Source organism: Chlorocebus sabaeus, chromosome 17, assembly GCF_047675955.1.
Source record: "Chlorocebus sabaeus isolate Y175 chromosome 17, mChlSab1.0.hap1, whole genome shotgun sequence".
NCBI lineage: Eukaryota > Metazoa > Chordata > Mammalia > Primates > Cercopithecidae > Chlorocebus > Chlorocebus sabaeus.
The window spans coordinates 35,895,631-35,902,186 of NC_132920.1; the positions used below are offsets into that span (position 1 = coordinate 35,895,631).

General features: G+C 45.2%; 1 pseudogene; it reads left to right on the plus strand.

The window, feature by feature from the left end:
* Positions 1-332: 332 nt before the first annotated feature.
* Positions 333-3,730, plus strand: LOC119626744 (UMP-CMP kinase-like; annotated as a pseudogene).
* The last annotated feature ends 2,826 nt before the right edge of the window (positions 3,731-6,556 follow it).

A 6,556-nucleotide genomic window follows, 5' to 3' on the forward strand; every position in this document is an offset into this window, starting at 1 on the left:
ACTCGAGCTTGTCTAACTCCTGCTCAGTTCTTACAATTTAAAACTTGGTGGCCAGATGAAACTTCCATTCAGGCTGCTCGCAATGCCCAGGCCCAACCTCAAATTAATATAACTGCAGACCAACTTCTGAGGGGTTGGCGGCTGGGCTGGTTTAGAAGCACAACTGGTCATGCAGGATGATGCCATAGAACAGCTTAGAGGAGCGTGCATTAGAGCCTGGGAAAAAAATCACTTCAGGTGGGGAACAATACCCTTCCTTTAGTGCTACAAAACAGAGACCAAGAGAACCATAAGTTGCCTTTATAGCTCGGTTACAGAAGTCTCTTAAAAAGATGATTGCAGATTCGGCTGCTCAGGATATAGTGTTGCAGTTATTAGCTTCCGACAATGCTAATCCCAATTGCCAGGCTGCTCTGCGACCTATCAGAGGGAAAGCACATTTAGTTGATTATATCAAGGCCTGTGATGGTATCGGAGGTAATTTGCATAAAGCTACCTTGTTGGCACAGGCAATGGCAGGACTGAGAGTGGATAAAGGAAATACTCCATTTCCTGGAGCTTGTTTTAACTGTGGGATGCATGGTCATACTAAAAAAGAATGTAGAAAAAATCAGCAAGTCAGGCTGCCAGATAGGGGAAAAAACTGCTGATCCTGAAATACGTCCAAAATGTAAAAAAGGAAAACAGGGGTTAGTCAGTGTCACTTTTGATATAAGTGGGAACTTTATCACTTTTGATAAAGAAGGGAACCCAATTTCGGGAAACGCCATGAGGGGCCCGTCCCAGACCCCGTTCTAAACTGGGGCATTTCCAGCTCAGGCCATTCCCTCACCCCTGTACAATGTCTGTCCCCCGTCACAGCCGGTAGTGCCACAGTAGATTTTTGCTGCACAAAGTTGTGAGCCTTCTGCCTGGGGAACCCCTGCAAAAGGTCCCAGCAGGAGTCTGTGGACCCTTGCCAGCAGGGACAATAGGATTACTTTTAGGAAGGTCTAGTGTAAGTTTAAAAGGCGTACAAATACATACAGGAGTCATCGATTCAGATTATAATGGGGAAATTCAAATTGTTATATCTACTTCTGTTCGCTGGAAAGCAGAGCCAGGAGAGTGCATAGCACAGCTCCTGATTGTGCCGTATGTGGGAATGGGAAAAAGTGAATCGACCTACATGTCCAACAGCAGATGAGTGGGTAAAGAAAATGTGGTATAGGGCCAGGTACAGTGGTTCATACCTGTAATCCCAGCTCTTTGGGAGGCAGAGGCAGGAAGATCCCTTGAAGCAAAGAGTTTGAGACCAGGCTAGGCATGGTGGCTCATGCCTGTAATCCCAGTGATAACAGCTCCGATGACTGGAGAAACACCAGGGTTCTGTGTCTCTTGCTGATTAGATAAACAACGCGGACACACGTGGAGTGGTTTCAAAGGGCGGAAAGTTTAACAGGCAAGAAAGAAGAAAGAAGAAAGAAAAAAGAAAACGACTCCGCCATAAAGAGGGAGCGGGGCTCCAAACGGACAAACCCCGTGTGCCGCGGAAAAGTAGTCCTTTATATTGGGAGGCTGGAGGAGGCAGTGTCTGATGTGCATAGGGCCCAGGGGATTGGCTTGTTCAGGTGTGTCATTCACAGAGCCTGCGAAAAACCTGGCCCTCCCACCCTGGCCTTTTAATATGCAACTGCAGGTCTCCGGGATGTCCTACATTCTTAGAGTCATCTGGAGGTGGTCACGACAGCTGGCACACTTTGGGACAAGGAGAAGAGGGCAGGAATTGCCACATTGGATGGACCCAGATTCTAACCGCTTGTGTTTGCGTATCAAAGCTTGCAGGCCTGGCTTTTTAAGCTGCTTTCTGTTAGCAGAGAAATGTGGCCGGGCGCGGTGGTTCACGCCTGTAATCCCAGAGCTTTGGGAGGTTGAGGTGGACGGGGCTGATCACCAGGTCAGGAGTTCGAGACCAGCCTGGCCAACATGGTGAAACCCAGTCTCTACTTAAAAATACAAAACATTAGCTGGGCTGGTGGCAGGCGCCTGTAATCCCAGCTACACGGGAGGCTAATTCAGGAGGGAGAATAGCTTGAAATGGGAGGTGGAGATCGCGCCACTGCACTTCAGCCTGGGCAACTGAGTGAATCTCAAAAAAAACCCTGAAATGTTTGGGGGAGTTGCTTTTATTAAAAGAAAAAGCTTTACTGAGGACTCCTTATCCTTACTATCTGCCTAAAATAATTTCTTAATAACTCCTATATTACCAGCACTTTGCTAGGCCAAGGTGGCCGGATCACCTGAGGTCAGGAGTTTGAGACCAGCCTGGCCAACACGGTGAAACTCCGTCTCTACTAAAAATACAAAAATTAGCCAGGCGTGGTGGCAGGCGCCTGTAATCCCAGCTACTCAGGAGACTGGGGCAGGAGAATCTCTTGAACCCAGGAGGCAGAGGTTGCAGTGACCCGAAATCGCGCCACTGCACTCCAGCCTGGGCGACAGAGCCAGACTCCGTCTCAAAAAAAGAAAAAAAAAAAAAAAAAAGGAAGTTTAAGACCAGACTGTGCAACATGTCCCATCTGTACAAAAAAATAAAATATAAAATAAAATAATTTAAAAAAAAACAAGTTCCCTTCCGACCGCGGCGCAGATGCCCTGGTAGCCCGCCCCTTTCCCACGCCGCCTCTCCGCCCCACGCTGCGCTGGCCGCTGTCAGCCGCCTGAGCTGAGGTGCGGTGCAGGCTGAGCCGCTGCCTGAGCCGCTGCTCCACGTCCTGGGCCTTAGCTTCCCGCTGCAGACCTGCAGGCCGATTCTTCTCTGCCCTCCCAGTCTCATGAAGTCGCTGGTGGTGTTTGTCCACGGCGGTCCCGGCGCACAGGCATCCTTGAGAAAGACGACTACACACACCTTTCTGCAGGAGAGTTGCTTCATGATGAAAGGAAGAGCCCAGATTCACAGTATGGTGAACTCACTGAAAATTACATTAAAGAAAGAAACATGGGACCAGTGGAGATAACCATCAGTTTATGACAATGGCTGTCAGTACTCAAAAGAGTACATCCTTGATGGATGGGTTTCCAAGAAGTCAAGACAACCTTCAAGGTTGAAACAATAGGCCGGGCGCGGTGGCTCACGCCTGTAATCCCAGCACTTTGGGAGACCGAGGTGGGTGGATCACCTGAGGTCAGGAGTTCAAGACCAGCCTGTCCAACATGATGTCCAATATGATGAAACCCCGTCTCTACTAAAAATTCAAAACACTAGCCGGGCCTGGTGGTGTGCACCTGGAATCCCAGCTACTCAGGAGGCTGAGGCAGAAGAATCTCTTGAATCCGGCAGGTGGACGTTGCAGGGAGTCGAGATCCCACCACTGCACTCCAGCCTGGTAACAAGAGTGAGGCTCCATCTCAAAACACACACACACACACACACACACACACACGCACGCACAAAAACAAGGTTGGAACAAGACAATGGATGGGAAGGCAGATTGATGTATCTTTCATTCTGTGTGTGTATATATATACACATACATATATACTGTAATAATAAGATCTGTATTGAATGATGTCCTGGGAGAAGAAAGAGTGATGACAACAGAGAAAGCTTAGGAAAGAGAACTGAGCCCCACCTTCAGACAACAAAGCCAGTTATTGACTTATATAAAGAAATGGAGAAAGTCAAGAAAATAAATGCTTCTCAATCTGTTAAGTTTTTGAAGTTGTGAAGATTTTTGACAAGGAAAACTAATTCTAAACTAATTCCTGAAAGCATCCTTGAAATCTTGCTTGAATATTGCTTTGATAACTGCTATCGCGACCCCCTTTTAAGGCAACTTTAATCTTTCATAACTACATCTCAATTAGTGGCTGGAAAGTATATGGTAAGACAAATTAAATTTTTTATGTTTTTTTTTTTTTGGTCACAGGAGAGACAGTAAATTAAGAGACATAACTTCATCTTAGTTACGGTGCTCACTAAACAAGCTAGTTTTTTTTTTGTTTTAACTCAAAAAGACTTTCCCTTTTATAGTTTGTGCCTTCTATGAGCAAAACCTTTCAGAATGCTTGTAATTTAGTAATTACAACATGTTAGGATTTAGGGATACCCACTTCCTCCTTTTCTTGCAAGTTGTAAATTTCCAACCTTAGGTGAATTTGTGGACCAGATTTCAAAGGAACTTTTTGTGGAGTCAGTTCTTGCACACAATGTGTTTAGTAAACAAACTCGAAGTGGATTCTTAGCAGTGTTTTAGTACATATCAAATAACTAACCATTTCCTATAGAAAAGTAAGAAAACATAGGCTTTGATTTACTACAACTTGTACAATGTTGTATGACAGGGCATATTCTTTGCTTCCAAGTTTTGGGTTGGAGGCACTAGGGGTTCAGAGCCTGGCAGAATTGGCAGCTTTATTCTGACATAATCTAAGGGTATAGGGCAAGGATCACATCTAATGCTTGTGTTCCTCATCCTCTATTATATGGTGTTGCTCATGATTCAACTGATCTTAACAAAATTTCTAGCAGTGGAAGCTTGAAATGCATGTGGCTAGATTTATGCTAAAATGATTCAGTTAGCATTTTAGTAATACTTCAAATGTTTTTTTGTTTGTTTTCTAGACCAAACACAAGGTTAGGATTAATTAGAAGAAGCAATCTAGTTAAATTTCCCATTTGTGTTTTATTTTCTTGAATACTTTTTTTATAGTTGTTTAAAAAAAATTAAAAATCATTGCACTTTGGTCAGAAAAATAATAAATATCTTATAAATGTTTGATTCCTTTCCTTGCTATTTGTATTCAGTCTATTGTTTTGGCATCATGTTGAAGCACTGAAAGACAAATAATCTTTAAAAGGCTAAAAAAAAAAAAAAAAAAAAAAAAAGCCAGGTGTGGTGGCGTGCACTTATAGTCCTAGCCTTGGGAGGCTGAGGAAGGAGGATCACTTGAGCCCAGAAGGCCAAGGCTGCAGTAAGTTATGATCACGCCACTGCACTCCAGCTTGGGCAACAGAGTGAGACCCTGTCTTCAAAAAGAAAAAAAAAAAAAATGTGATTTGCAGTTGTAAAAACTGAAGATTTCAAATAGGAAGTAGAAAACTAACTTCACCCTCTCCAAGTAACCTGTGCCACTTCCAAGCACTTTTCCCTATAGTGGCTGCTGTAGCACGGCTTGTTCAGCTTTTCTTTCATCTCCTTCTGGTGTCCCTTCCTGCACTGCAGGGCAGGAAAGCTAAATACTACAGTGGTAGACCTAGGTGTGATTGCTGATCACAGACACTATCTAAAGCCTAATCTTCGTGGAGGTAAAGGAGGGCAGTGGCATTTGTAGGAGGCATACTGTTTTTGTTTTTTTGTTTTGTTTTGTTTTTGGCTAGGGAAGACGCAGGCAATACTTTTTTTTTTTTTAGAGACAGGGTGTTGCCCAGGCTGGAGTGCAGTGCTATGATCATAGCTCATTGTAACTCCAAACTCCTAGGTTTAAGTGATCCTCCCACCTCAGCCTCCTGAGTAGCTGGGACTATGAGGTGCACACCATCACACTCAGCTAATTTTTTTTTTTTCCTTGAGACGGAATCTCGCTCTGTTGCCCAGGCTGGAGTGCAGTGGCGCCATCTTGGCTCACTGCAAGCTCCGCCTCCTGGGTTCACGCCATTCTCCTGCCTCAGCCTCCTAAGTAGCTGGGACTACAGGTGCCCGCCACCATGCCCAGCTAATTTTTTGTATTTTTTTAGTAGAGACGGGGTTTCACCGTGTTAGCCAGGATAGTCTTGATCTCCTGACCTCGTGATCCGCCCACCTTGGCCTCCCAAAGTGCTGGGATTACAGGTGTGAGCCATCACATCCGGCAATTTTTTTTTTTTTTTCCCTGTAGAGACAGGGGTATCACTATGTTGCCCAGGCTGGTCTCAAACTCCTGGCCTCAAGCAACCCTCCTGCCTTGGCCTCCCAAAGTGCTAATATTATAGGCGTGAGCCACCACACCTGCCTACAGGCAATAGTTTTGCTGGAGTGCAGTGATGCAATCATAGCTCACTACAGCCTCAATCTCCCAGGCTCAAACGATCTTCCCACCTCAACCTCCCAAGTGCTGGGACTACAGGTGTGACTACAGCTGAGACTACAGTTTAATTTTTAAATTTTTTTTGTAAAGACTAGGCCTTTCTATGTTGCCCAAGCTGGTCTTGAACTCCTGAGCTCAAGCAATCTTCCCACCTTGGCCTCCCAAACTGCTGGGATTACAGGTGTGAGCCACTGCACCTGGCAGGCAATAATCTTTCATGGCAGCTTCCTGAACCCAGGATCACAGCTAAACGTGTGTGTTCCCGGGACCACAGCTGCAGTGACGACTATCTGCCTCCTCGCCTGCCTGATGGTGGCAGGGTAGTAGCTCCCCTGGTAGCTCAGTTCTGCAAGGTTGTTTTGTTTTGTTTTTTAAGTCATTCTTGGAGGCTCAGTCTGGTTTCCACTCTTCCAGTCATTTCAATGTCTTTGTCAGCCCTCGATTATCTGTATTACATTCCTTTCTGCTTAAAATAAGTACGATGGTATCTCTTATCTGCAACTGAGCTCTG